The 14,677-nt window shown below is 59.4% G+C and overlaps 1 pseudogene; it reads left to right on the top strand.

Moving 5' to 3' along the window:
- Positions 1-9,922, top strand: part of LOC119102498 (nuclear hormone receptor FTZ-F1-like) — a 42,955-nt pseudogene extending 33,033 nt beyond the window's left edge.
- The last annotated feature ends 4,755 nt before the right edge of the window (positions 9,923-14,677 follow it).

Raw genomic sequence — 14,677 nt, forward strand, 5'->3', positions numbered from 1 at the left:
TGCCGGCGGACATGTTGGCGTGCGACGAGCGACGGTCTAAACGGGGTCTGAAACCGACGGGCGACGGGCGACGAATTAAACCGGAGCTCAAACCGACGGGCAACGGGCGACGGTTTAAACCAAGGCTGAAACCGACGGCAGACGGGCGACTGTCTGAAACGGAGGCTGGAACCGACGGGCGACGGGCGACGTTCTGGAACCGGGGTCACCTTGTGCGTCGGCTGGCGTTCGACTCCGGCACAGATTCCCGTCATAGACTGAGGCTGACTGATGCGTCGTGGTCAAACCGGGATGTTCACCCCTCCGTGGTTAGTTTTCGGACATGGCTTTACGCACAGCAGAAAAGCCAACCTGGAACCTTTCGCGTTCATTCCGTGTGTGGTGAAAAAGTATCTTCAAATCTCCCGTGTACCTAATGCCATTCAAATGCTCTGAAATTGTCGACGGATGTAACTTCTGCATTGCTAGGACTTCAGTTAGTGTTTTCCGCAGACGTGGGAGGGTGTCGGTAGGTATCGGTGGACTCGTCAGTGACACGAGCGCAAGGGCATGTGTGCGACGCGGCGGTCGTATCCGGTGAAGGCCAGGCCGCCGTCTCCCTGTCCGTCCGACTCAGGCCGATGACTGCTGCTGACCGGACACCTCCGCCGGCGGCGCCGCGGGCGTGTTGCGTGGTGCCAGCGGGCCGGGCCAGTGGTCACCAACCGAGCCTGCCCGGACAGTCTGGCGTGCGGAACGCGGTGCCACCCGGTGTCAGTCGCGAGCCTGCTGAGGCGTCCGCGTGCCCGTCGTTAGCGCCGTCAGAAGCGCACTAGCCACGGCGGCGGCAGCGCGAGCTGGGCCAGTTCCAGCGCGTGCACGCATGTGCTCCGTAACGCGCGAGCAGGCTCCGTAGCGAGCTCCACTGGCGGCGCTATCCTGCACTGTTGTTCCAGCTGTGATGGTGCAACAATGTAGTATAGTGACCGCAGCAATGCACTACTATCCTGCACTGTGGTCCCAGCTGTGATGGTCGGACACGGTGCGCATGCGCATGCACGTGCGCAAATCCCGATCGCTGCCCAGAATCTCGTTCGTCGTTTGATTCTAAGGCGCGTTAGGGAGCACTGCTCGGAGCACATGGAGCACATGACTCGCGGCTGCCGAGTCATGACGGGCGCGTCCTTCGCTGAAGCACGCGCCGCCAGTGCGGACGACTCTAAACGCGCCGCCGCGCCGCCAGTGATGACGGGCGCGTCTGGAGCCGCAGCGACTCGGCGCCGCGCTGCGCCGGAGCGGGAGAAGGCGCCCGAGAGCTAACCCGCCGGGAACAGACCGCACTGGATGCGTGGAGAGTCCCGTATGAGCTCGCCAGAAGCACCGCCGGGCGCGCTGCCGTGTTGCGTGCCGGCGGAACAGGCTGCGGCGCTGTCTGCACGCCGCTGACGTCAGCGGTGCGGGTCGTGCGCACCTTCAGTTCCGCGTTTGGCAGCCAGCCCACTGTTTATCTGCTGCCGTCGGTAAACAGCTGTAACTGGGACAAGGTGAGCCGAGCTCGGCCGCCGCCAGTGACGTCACGCCGACGTGAGGCGCCGGCGCGGCGGGCCTGCCCTCTGCCGGCAGGCGGCCGAACTAGGCGGGCGCCGTGCTGCCTGCGCCACCGGGGAGTACGGGGACTGGCGACATGCAATAGGGGAAACTTCGGTGGAGTCACATAGTTGGCGGTGTAAAAAGGTCGGGGCACATTGCCAGAGCTTGAGAAACCCTCACCGGTAGAAGGCGGGTATTGACCAGCGACCCCTGTCCAGGAGCGTGGCTCAAAGCAAGCGGGGTCTTGGACAGCCCAGTCTCATGGTTGACGATGAAAGTGAAACATTGGACGCAAAGGCGAGGGGCTCTGCAAAGTCCCGGAGGGGTAAGGCCCGACAAGGCCGCGATCGCCGACGGACTCGGGCTGACAAGGGATTGGAAGAGATCCACCACAGGGGGAATCAGCGTCGGACCCAGTGACGCGGGTTGGTGGGATCGGACACTTTGATAGCATGTCCTGATCCGTGTTCATTGTAACATCGGAGCGCCGAACAGCGTTCAACAGCATGCAAGAACTTGGCCGGCTCCTACCAGGCATGGGTGTCCGGAATGTAAAACACGTCAACGAAAGACACCACAAGGTGGCGTTGGTGCCGGCTGTTGAGGACGGAGCCTCGCGTCTTCTGGACTGCGGACGGACAGATCTCGCTCGGGGCCTGCTGGGGCCGCGCCGGCGCCTCTGCAGGCGAGCTGCGGCCCTGTTGACCCGGAGCCAGCGATCGCGGACCGGGCCGGGCCGGGCCGGGTGGCAGGGGGTCCGCTCCGGTCCCGGCCGGCGGCCCTGAGTCGCCGCCGCCGCTGGCCGAGGAAGGCCGCGCCGCCGCTCCGGGCGTATGTCTGTCTGCGACTGTGTGTCAGCGGCACTTCCGGCTAATGTGGCGCGGTCTGGGGCGGCGCAAGGACGAACTGCGCCGCCGGCGATCGCCGCGCCGCCCAGAGTCAGTGCTGGAGACAGAGCCGGGCGCGGCGAACGGGGAGAGCGACGGATACGGAAGGAGCGGTCGGACCGATTGGGCCACATCTCCGCAGAACTTTTGGTGTGAACAAAGGACATTGAGCAGTGAAACACGTCGGGGAGGCCATGGAGGAGTTTGATGTTCTGTTTTAAAGCTTTCAGCAGGAAAGTGACGCTCTTGAAAAGACTTTTGACGTGGCCAAACTGAGCTCAGTGTCCTGGGAGGTGGTCATGCGAATTGGAGCGGAGCCCGCGACACGGAGTCGGGTCCTATCAATTCCAGTGTTCTGGAGATGAGGCCCGTGACGTAGAGCTGAGTTCTTCGTTCAGCACTCACGACCTGGATCTGACGCAGTGACCTGATCCTGAGTCTCGTGACCTGAAGTGGATCCTGTGACATCTGGCCGAGATCCATGACCTGAGCCGAGCCGCATAACCTGGATTCATGGAGCGTCATGACCTGGACCTCCGAAGCCCCATGACCTGCAGCTGTGTCCATGACCTGAAGCTGAATCTCGTGACCTGGAGCTCTGAACCTTGTAATCTCGAGTCGGAGCGGTCGCCAGGGTTGGGCCTGTAACCCGGCCATGACCTGAAGCTGAGTCAAGTGACCTGTGGGGAAGTCAGGTATGACGTAATTTGAAGCTGACCTCGGTGACCTGGAGCTGAGCCCCATGACCTCGAGCTGATTCACGTGGCCGGAAGTTGAGCCCCTGAAATCATCCACCTGGAAATGGTGACTTGGGATGGAGTCCTCTGACCCAGGCCTGTGACCTGACCCCGAGTCCCGCCGCCTGGAGCTGAGTCACGTGACCTGGAGCAGTCAAGTGACCTGCGGTCTAGTCACGTATGCCGGAGCCTAAAGCTGACCTCGGTGACCCGCAGCTGAGTGCCGTGACCCGCAGCGGACCCCGTGCCCCGGAGCCAGAGATGGCGCCTAGCAGACCTGGGCGCCGTGCATCGATGCTGTGCCCGGTACCCGCAGCCCCGGCCGTCCCACAGGCAGCCGGCGGCGCCGCCCGCCGGCAGCGCACGCACGTGCGTGTTGCGCCAGCCCGCAGCACGCATAATGGCCGTCACGCACAATGCAGGCGATGACGGGGCTTTTCTATGTGGGTCGCCGGGCGCATTGACCAACAGGTCTCGATGGTTTGGAAACGCTCGGAAATAGGTCAGAGCGGGACCCGCGCTCTGACGTAACCCGGCCGGCGTTCGTGCGCCCGCGGCTGCTCGCACGCCTTCACGCACAAGTGTTCTCGTAACCGCAGCCCACAGCCTGCACCGCGCCGCTGTTAAAACGCTGTAGTTGCGTTATGACGGGAGCGTTGTTACTTATGTGGGTTCCGTGTGAAGGGATATTTGTCATGTCTCAAGCTGGTATGTGTGATAACCTTGTGTGTGACATAATGTTTTCAAGCTGAGAGCTATTAGTAGGTGTGTAATCATTTTGTAGCCGCTGTCTTAAAGCTCAGTGCTGTCGGTAGCCCGTCAGTGATTACCCACGGCGGGGTGGTTCAAACATCGTCACCGTTACGTTTTCGCCTCCTCGACCCTCTCTTCTCTTCTCTCCGCCTCTGCGACTGCACACGTCTTTCCGCCGGCTGCTTGTGGGCCGGTCTCAAGGCCCCACCCCGACCCTCCATCGGTCCAGATGTAGCCCGACAGGCCGGGGACGTGGTGACAGGACGGCGGGGAGGCGGAGAGACGGGGAGGCGGGAGGCGGCCGGCGGGAACCCACCGCTGGCCTTCGGTCCCGGCTCCGATTCCACGGCATAAATCGAGGTGACCAGGGGCGTCGCGACTGGCCCTTCAATGTGTTCCTTCATCCTTGGTGGTGTTGCTGCGCTGAGATGTGGACGTTAACGGTTTTATGAACTTCCACTTCAGAATAACGTAAGTTGTTGAGTGCATTTGCGAGGGACATTATGCACATAGATAAGGAAGCAGTAATAGCCTTATTCCTCGGAATAAGGAATACTAGGAATAAGGCTATTGTTGCTGTCTTAACTTTCACTCCACGTCTTGCACGAAGGCGTGATAATTGCAGAACAGACTGGGCGTGAGCGCTTTAAACAGTCTGAGGTCCAAAGGTCCTGTTCCCGCCCATTGCTATGCATTGCTGAATTGTTACCTTTCGTGACGTGACTCATCATCCAATCTTTCTGCTGTGATGCCGAAACCACATTGCTTAAAACAAAGCTTTGTAGCAGTAACTGTAGTCTCTAAGGTCCCAATCCAAAAAGTCGTCCGTGTAAAGCGATCAAAGACATAGGAAAGGGCGTGAGCAGACTCGCCCAGCGGCCCATCCGCATCACTCAGTGGCCTGTGTGGGACACGACAGCCTGGGTGCGGCGGCGGCGTGGACCGTGTCGGCCGGAGGTCGGTCCTGGGCACGGACGGGCCCCGGCGGCGCGCGGGCCGCGTCGGCGCCGCCACCCTCGCCGGCCGTCCGGCGGCGGCCGCGTCCCGTCCGCCCCGCTCGGCGCGCCACCCGCGGCCTTGGAGAGTGAAAGTGCTGGAATAATGGCATGTGGCCCGCACGCACCGGCGCCACCGCCGCCTCGGGCCGCCGCCGGCAGATAGGTCATGGCGGCGGTGTCGCCAGGGGCGGGCGCCCTCCGCCGGAGACGTGCCGCACCCGGCGCCCCGCCGGCCCGTCGCGAGGCCCCCAAACGCCAGCCCGCCTCCTCCGGCCGAACCCTGACCGATCTGGGTCACGGGACGGCCGACTGGGACGGTTCACGCCTACCGTTCTCCCTGCAGCGCCGTTAAGCCTGCAGCGGCGCGTTTTCTGGCGGCCGAGGAGTTTTACCGGCGGGTTTTCCTGGTGAGCGCCGCCGGAGCGCATGGCTTATGCGGTGCCCGTTCAGCGGTGCCAACGGTCCAGCGAACCTCGGCGCGCGCCGCCGCCGGACCGTTACACGCTGGCTCGCCGACGGTCGGGCGGCAGATTTGGGCGCGCCGCTAATACGCGCAATGGGCGAGCATTCCGGCGTTCCGTAGAGCTGGGCAGCCGGCTGTGCACAAGTACTTGGTACCCGGCGTTGCCTGCCGCTGACGCGGGTGCATTGGGGTGGAATCGATTGCTGTCAGTCAGCGATGTCGGCTGGGACTTCCCGCCTTCTTGGGACGTTCGATCGTGTGGATAGGGACTAGTGACGTACCGTGCACCAGTTCGCCGGGCCCATGCCGGTTTAATTACCTCCTGCGCACGTGGTAACTTGAGATTGATACGTGGCGTCATGTTTGCGTCTGTGTTGGCTGGTGAGAGCTTTATGTACAAAGCCTGAGCTGTTGTTGGCGGCCTGGCTGTCCTAGCGCTATCGGCGAGTCATGATTGGTGAGCTTTAGCTCGCTCGAACTGTATGGGAGCCATGTCAGGACGTTTCCGCCATACTAGCTCACCTTGGGCTCTGAGACGGAGCCGACAATCGCATCCTGGTGATTGGCTACAGTAACCCGCTAGCACCCGGGAGCGATGGCATCTCTGGTGCGATGGTCACGTTACAGTGGGACCTCAGAGGTGCGATGGTCACGTTACAGTGGGACCTCAGAGGTGCGATGGTCACGTTACAGTGGGACCTCAGAGGTGCGATGGTCACGTTACAGTGTGACCTCAGAGCTGCGATGGTGGTGCTACAGTAAAACCTCAGAGGCGCGACGGTGGTGTTACAGTGGGATCTCAGAGGTGCGATGGTCGTGTTACAGTGGGGCCTCGGAGGTGCGGTTGTGGTGTCACAGTAAGACCTCAGGGATCGTGCTACGGTGGGACCTCATAGGTGTGACGGTCGTGTTACAGTGGAATCTCAGGGATGCGACGGTCGTGTTGCAGTGGGACCTCAGAGGTGCGATGGTCGTGTTACAGTGGGACCTCAGAGGTGCGATGGTCGCGTTGCAATGGGTCCTCAGGTGCCACGAACCCGTCGTGTGAGGACCTGCAGACATGTTAGGTACAACGCACCATATTCATGTAACAGCTTGCCCACGCGTTTTGAATCTTACGATACCATTTAGCCGTAGCAGCTGAACAGGCACCGTGAGCTGAGGAATACAGCGCTCCACAAAATGTCAACGGCTTCTCTACACGCCGTGCCTGGATGTGCTGTACTTTCTGCCCGCCCCGCCGTGTCCGCCTGTCCCACCATGTCTGTCCGCCGCGCCACGTCCCTCTGCCGTGCCGTCTGCTCCGCCGCTGTATGCCCCCACCTGACTCTGCTCTCGTCGTCCGTCAGGTGGAGGACCAGATGAAGCTTCTGCAGGCCACGTGGTCGGTGATGCTGATCCTGGACCACATCCACCAGCGGCTGCATAATAACCTGCCGGACAGCACGACGCTGCCCAACGGGCAGAAGTTTGACCTGCTGACGCTCAGCCTGTTCGGTATGACCGAGCTGGTGCCGCAGCTGCACGACCTCACCGCGCGCCTGCAGCAACTCAGCTTCGACGTCAGCGACTACATCTGCCTCAAGTTCATCCTCATGCTCGACCCCAGTACGTGGGCGGCGTCCAATGCGGGAGCGGGGAGAGGCCGGTGCTCGGTGCGCGGCCAGAAGTCGGAGATCCAGGCCTCGGCGTCTGGCTGGGACGAGGGGGAGGACTTGCTTGTGCTTGCGCTTGCGCGGGACAGCGCCCATTTCTAATAGACTCATAGTGCCAGTGCGAGAACGCACTCACTTTTTAGAAGTTCCATGTGGCCAGAATATCGTGGCAGCGCCTGGGTCATCGGTTTGTCTGTGCTGTTTGAGACCCAGCGACTGTTTGCTGTAAGACCCAGCGACTGTTCACTGTGGGATCCAGCGACTGTTCACTGTGAGACCCAGCGACTGTTTTCTGTGAGACCCAGCAGCCGTTTGATTTGAGACCCAGCTACTGTTCACTGTGAGACCAACCGACTGTTTGCTGTGAGATCCAGTGAGAGTCTTATCGTGACACGTCAGCACCCAACATGAAGCATGTGACCCACAAACGAGCGATGTTGGATCTCCTAATCGCCGATTGATCTCCTCAGACCTGCCCACGCTGAGCAATCGGAGGCACGTGCAGCAGGCGCAAGAGCAGATGAACCAGGCTCATCTAGACTATTGCAGTGCGGCTCATCCGGACATTCAGGTGGGTGTCACCCAGCGGCCGACAGGCGGCAGCACTAGCGGCCACGGCGGCCGCGAGCGCGAAGCGCTGGTGTTGGAAAGCATCTACAAGCTGGCGTATTGAAGTTGTTGAAATGTATTTAGCACGGTGTCATCGAGGTATATGTCGGTGCTAAGTGTGTTTAATCGGACATGTCTCATAGCTCAGTGCTTTTCTGCTTAAAAGTGTAACATTACAACCTTAGGCTGGTAGAGTTGCTAATATAGTTCGTGCTGTTACACGCAGGTGGCAGCACTGCCAATACTTCTAGTTATTACTCAGTGTATGCTGCCCAAACGCCTTTCTTGGCAGTTTTTCAGCTATCACCTGCAAAATGAAGATGATGAGGCAGGTTTACAACTGAACGTGTTATCTAACACCCCGCAGCGTAGTCTACATTTATTAAAGCAGTAGCCATAAGGCTATTACCAGCTTGATGGTCCTCAGCTCTGTTAACGTCTCTGTCTGCCAGTGCTTCATTCCTACGTATGCGTGTTTTACAGGTCTTTCTAAGTATACCTGACAGTAAAGACCACGGCGCTCATGTCAAGGAACATTGTGTTTATTGAAAACAAGCAATCTAGGCTAACATCTGGCGAGGCATTCACAAAGTTTCGTATACAGTCACCAGAAAAAAGTATTTCTGTCGGCACCGGTCGGGTTTTTGAATTGGGTTTGGTCCGAGTCTCGGAGAAACGAGCAAACGTTCGGGTCTGGTCATTACAGGAGTCAGTTTTTCTAGCTGGCTTGCATGAGCTGTGTTGAAAACGTGTGTCTCATCTCACTAGTCCTAGCTCGCAACATATTTTTCCCTAACGGTTTATGAGGGTCGACTCCTAAGTGGGGTCAGCACTGTGTAATTACGGCATTGCGCATGGCTCTCAAATTTTTGTGACGTGCATTTTTGTGCATTTCTGTTCGTACATTTTTGTTTATATTTGACTGGACGCTAAAAGGCTTTATCAAGCACACACGCAAATAGTCATCCAACTCCCTGTAGACACTTACCGAGGAGCGTGCCCTGATATAACGCGCGATACATCTGTGGAGCCCCGCCCCCTACCGGGGCTGTAGTTGGCTGTCTGGACCTGGTGCTGTCTGGACCTGGTGCCACCGTGTCGTGGTGCTCCTCTGCCGCGGCTGATGGCCCGCCTGTGCCATCAGAACAAGCACCTGCGCCTGGTGGCGCTGCTGCCGGAGCTGCGCGAACTGGCGCACCGCGGCGAGGACTACCTCTACCAGAAGCACGACACCAACAGCGCCACCTCCCTGCTCATCGAGATGCTGCACGCCCGTCGAGGTCGGTGGCTCCTCCCTCCTCTGCTCTCGTCGCCGTCTCCTCCTTTTCTCCTGCCTTCGGCGGCGTCGGGGGCATCTGGGGGCTTCGCGAATTCTGGGCGGGTAACCCAGCCTCAGCTTCCGAGCAGTTAGCCGCTGCCGTGGCCGCTGCCGTAGCAGTTAGCCGTTAACGGGCACCCGCTCGATATTGGACCGAAAGGCTGCGACACATGAGCGCCAGAAAGTATATGCCGTGAGTTAATAAGTAAGCTATCGGGTATTATCCCGCTAATCCTCTTCCCGCTCCTCCCGGTTTTACACTACAAGGCATTTGAACAGGTCCAGACGGAAGACTCGCTTCATGCAAGATCCTAGGCAAACCTCTTCTGGTGTTGGTTGGGGACGAGGCTGCTTTCACCAGTAGACGGTGCAGTGGCGTGGTGTGATAGATCGTAATTCCGTCTTGATTCATTGACTAAAAGCGTGGCCACGAACTCCATCGTATCAGCATCCATCGGGAAAAAACGAGTCTGGGTTTTTTGGCATCTTTGTCATTCATTCGATGACGCTCGATGGTGCCGCGATGACTCGTGCTTTATCCAATTTTTGCCACTTTTATGGGCGCGTTCTACGTTCACCTCCAGCCAGGCTGTTAATTTGTACGCGTGCCTGTCCTCAGTTCTGGGGAGATCGCCAGCGCACTGAGTCAAGTCGGCGGCGGCCGAGTGGCGAGCCACGCTCTCCCTCAGCCCGGATATTACCAGTACAAACGCCGAGGCGCCGAGGCGCCCGATGTCGGCGCCGCGCAGCGGCCGCTCCACCAACTAGAGCCGCGCCGGCCGGCCACCAGGACGTGTTCATTCTGTGTCGAGTGCGTGCTGTGGCGTCCCGCGAGCGTGTCCGAGTGTATCTGCCGGCGAGCTAGAGACGTGCGAGCGGCCGTGACGGCCCTCCCACCCGCCCCGCCCGCCCCGGCGCGCGGTCGCTGTCCCGGGTGGCCGGGCCCTCCAGGCTGGTCCCACGACAGCGCCGGGGCGCGCGGCGCCTGCAGCGGTCCGGGGCGCCGGGGCGCGGCCTCGGCCGTCGCTGATGAGGCGCGGCCGCCGACGGACCTTGTACGAGAGTGTGATCTGGCGCTGGGCGGGCCCGGTGCGGACGACGCGACCTGCCGTGTGTGCACAACGTGAGGGTGTGGAGTGTATCGTGTACGGAAAATCAGCTCACGTACCTGACGCCGTTACGGAAATCCGTATTTTGCTACTGGGATGAGCGGAAGAGTTATGGGCGAGCGCGCCGCTGCGATCAGGCCCATGCTGGGCGGTAGCTGCAGGTTTAGACGGGGGCTGGAGTCGGGCCGATAAACGGGCCGCTGGTGCTGCCACCTATGCCAGTGTCGAGGGATGCGTTCGGAGCGGTGGCGCGGCGGCCCCGGCGCGACGAACGTGGCGCTGAGCTCGAGACAGGCGGCCCTCCGACGGACCTCTCTTGTTACCATATTGTTACAAATTCGGGGCGCAGGAGTGAACGCGAGCGTGCCTGTTAACCATGGGTGTCGGCAGGTGGCGTGGGGCGGCGAGCGGCGGCCAGGCAGCGTAGGGTGTAGTGTTCTTTCCCCATGTCCGTCCCCTCCCCCACATCTGCATAATGCTGTGTTCACGTGTCTTGTATCTGTCATGTCGTCGACCGTTTCCACGTGAAAATGGTGACATCCGGGAATAGGGCATTAAAAGTACTGTGTGTCCGCGTCAGACTAGCTGCGCGTGTCTGTAGCTGCGCATGTCTGTAGCTGCGCATGTCTGTAGCTGCAAGTGTCTGTCTTCTGTTTCCCTAGAGTACCCTTTCACATTCACCGTTGGTGTACCGTCGAGTATCTGATGCGCTTGCGTGTGTGGGGCGGTTTGGCACGTGGGTTGTGGTCTGTGTGCGTGAAGGTGTGGGTCTGCGTGTGCGCGTGCATGAGAAACGCATCAGCTAATTTGTGCGAGAGCTCGTTCACTAGCATGTGCGTGTCTGTGTACGCGTATTTCTTATGTCTTTCCTGGTTTGTCACACTGTGAATGTGTCATCAAACCTCACTTGGCATCACGACTAACCTCCGTCTCCCCGTTTTCCCTCGATCGCCGTGTACCCCCACCCCATCACTGTAATTACCATGTAGAGCCCCATACGTGTGTAGGTTGTGTTGACGTCCCACTAGTCACGTGGCTATTTTTGCTAGTCAACTCCGACTTGTGTTCAGCGTGCCAGCAGTGGCACCGCCTGGCTTCCTGTGGTGAGCGGCGCCGCGCCAGCACCGGCCGGAGGTTAGCGAGGCTCTGGACTGTCGCCTGGTCGTCCGCTGGCCGCCCCTCGCCCCCTGCCGCGTGTCGGCTCCGGCAGAACGGTCGGACTGGTCCCGGCCGTGCGCGCGCGCCGGCCGCGGGGACCCCACGGAGCGATTCTGGTAGACTATAAGCACATTTGTCAGTCGATCCGCCTGCCTGTCCCGCGCTACTCATGTTGAACTGAATAAAATTATATCACGAGTCGTAAACCTGGAGTGTCACTACCGGAGGGCATGGACGAACACAAGCGGTCCTCTCACCCGGCAGAGTGCCCTCAATCGGCAGAGTCCTCTCATTCGGCGGGCTTAGAGTGCTACTGGAGGCCTGTACGGACCGGTGCGAGCAGTGCTCTCACTCGGCAGGCATGGGGTGCTACTGACGGAGTATACGGACCTGTGCTAGCAGTCCTCTCACTTAGGAGAGTTCTCTCACTCGGCAGGCTTGGAGTGCTACTGACGGAATGCACGGACCTGTGCTAGCAGTCCTCTCACTTAGGAGAGTTCTCTCACTCGGCAGGCTTGGAGTGCTATTGACGGAGTACACGGACCTGTGCGAGTAGTCATCTCACTCAGCAGAGCTCTCTCACTCGGAAGGCTTGGAGTGCTATTGACGGAGTACACAGACCTGTGCGAGTAGTCATCTCACTCAGCAGAGCTCTCTTAGTCAACAGAGCCCTCGCTTGTGGCGGGCGTGTGTCCATCGGCAGTTTCGGGCCCGAGGTGCGCACATACATGAGACAGAAGCATGGGTAACACGCGGGCGTTGGCATGGCGGGCGTGGGTCCATCGGCAGCTTCAGGCTCGAGGTGCGCACATACATGAGACGGACGCATGGGTAACACGCGGGCGTTGGCATGGCGGGCGTGGGTCCATCGGCAGTTTCAGGCCCGAGGTGCGCACATACATAAGACCGACGCATGGATAACATACCTCTCAAAGACTGCTGACAGATTCCTGCGCCGATATTCGATTCTGGTCTGCCCGCATGTCGCACATTTGGACTGTCTCCTGCCTGATGCTGGGTCAGGCAGGCAAAGCACACTGTCCACAGGTCCTGTCCCAAGGTCTGTCCGCCATATATTTGCAACGTCTCGCGCCCGTCGCGTTGGGTCGGGCAGGTGAAGCCCACGGCTGGCGGGTCCTGTGCTTGCGTATCGGTCCGCATCTGAGAGTGGCGGCTGACCGCGGCCCCTCCATTGCCAAACAGCTGACAGGGTAACGAGGCCAGCTGTCCAGGGTGCATCCCAAATGAGCTCCGCTCGCGTGAAGGCCTCCCCGGACAACGAGCGGAGGGCGCGTCCAGCCAGCACGTTGTCGACTTGAACATCGTGCTTGTGACGGGCTTACAAAGGACGAGCCCCACACCTGCACACGAACCGGCCCTAAAAGGCCTGATCGGGTGGTAATTGATGCGGCCGGATCGGTGGATGTTCCGGGGACCAGAGTGATTGCGCGTCGCGTTTCTCGGAGCGCAGCTGCACTTCTCCGCGCAGACCTCGCAGGCTTGATGCGAGGATTGGCGTGAGTGGTTGACTCCGTTTTAGTGCAAATTGTCCCGGAAGGCTTCGCTTTTTGTAGCGACGCTCAAAATGTTGTTTACTTTTTGACAAAATGGAGAAAACTGCAGGCTTCGGTGGCGTTTTGCAGTTTTAGGGGCAGAGTCACATGGCTATCATATCCGTATCGTCATTGGTAGGGCCTCAGACATTGGCCCATGGGTGATATGTATGAGGGTTGTCGTCCAAGAGGCCGCACTTCTGCCGATGTTAGTAATGGTCATGGTACAATGGTAGCAAACTAAAGAAGCCAGGCTGAAGCAGGGGGCGATTACGTCACAACATTGCGTGCCACTTTAAAGCTTTTGACAAAACTTGTTGAAATAAATTGCTCGACTGGGGCCGCGCAACCAGGGCATTCACCCTTTACTTGGCAAACCCTCCCAAATCATCCATGACATACGCTGGGTTAAATCTCGGATAAGACTTAGCTGTTCTCCAGCAAGACTCAAAATGTTCTCAGTCGTGGTAGTAAGGCCCGGGAGGTTTCCAGCTTCAGTAGTGGGCCATAGGTCCGAGGGGCTGCTCCCAGCCCTGGCAGCAAGCCTGAGAAGGCTCTCAGGACTCTGGCTAACCTACAGCACAATGCAGGTCTTAGCTCAATGAGCCAAGCCTCACGCCAAGCGAACAGCAGGGCTGCTGCCTGTGGACAGATCACCAGCCACGGGAACGGGCTGAAAACAGCGGTAGGCAACCACATGATGAGCCAGTGGCCAACATGGAGGCGTCACGCATAGGCAACTAGAAAGAGTCATGCTGTGAATTCCGATGACGTACGCAGCAATAAATTAGTGACAGCATTCAAAGTATGTATGTCTCAGTGACAGCAGTGCGGCACGGAGGACTAAAAAAGATGTCATGTAGGTCTCGTACACATGTGGGTCATATCAGACAACAGAGCCGACAAGCTCAACTGGAATGTCATCAACACGTCGGCGTGAGTGACCAAAGCCCGTGCTGACGGTCCCAGAAGCGGTCGCAGTGAGCTGATATTCTGCCAGACTGTCGGAGCTCAGGCGTGTCCCCGGCGGAGCGCGGCGGCGCATTAGCTGTGCGGTTGTCCCTGCCGGACGACGGCACCGGTGCCGGCTGCGCAGCTGTCGCCACCGGAGGTTAGCAGCGGTGCCAACTGCGCAACTGTCCCCACCGGAGGGCGGCAGCGGCGCCGGCTGTGCAGCTGCCCCCGCTGGACGGCGGCAGCGGTGCCAGCTGTGCAGCTGCCCCTGCCGGACGGCGGCGGCGGCGCCAGCCGCGCAGCTATCTCCACCGAAGGGCGGCGACGGCGCTAACTGTGCAGCTGTTCTGGCGCCCGCCCACCGGCCACGGAGCGCTGTTTTTGTCCATGTTCGTCCACCGGCCGGCAAACATTGCGCGCCGCCGCCCGGTGCCGGTACTGCAGTGGCAACGCGCGGTGGGCGGACGGCTCTCGGACTCTAATTATCACAACGGATGCTGGGCGGCGAGCACTGAGAACGGGCACCGGCCGAGGGTGGACAGAGAACGGGCGCTGGCCGAGGGTGGACAGAAAGCAATGTCCGTTTTACATTTCTTGTTAGAGAATGGGCTCGGTTCCCATGTCCTCACATTATCAACATACGAAAAGGATGTTCTTACTCTGCTGTGAACGAATGAAGTTGACGCATTTTGTTAGTTTATACATATGCGAGGGGGGACTGATGGATTATAACGGAAGCTTAACAAGGCAGGAAGGCGGCATTGATTTTGGCAGCAAAGCGATAGCGGAACGTAACGTAACACTAGCGTTACGCTCAGATGTTGTTGCAAGCCATACTAAAATACTTTTTTTTTTTTAGAAACTACAACGTCATAGCTGGATGGTATCGGCTTCATCTCATGATCAGGAACACT

Source organism: Pollicipes pollicipes, unplaced genomic scaffold (genome assembly GCF_011947565.3).
Source record: "Pollicipes pollicipes isolate AB1234 unplaced genomic scaffold, Ppol_2.1 Scaffold_5724;HRSCAF=6776_pilon_pilon_pilon, whole genome shotgun sequence".
Classification (NCBI taxonomy): Eukaryota; Metazoa; Arthropoda; class Thecostraca; order Pollicipedomorpha; family Pollicipedidae; genus Pollicipes; species Pollicipes pollicipes.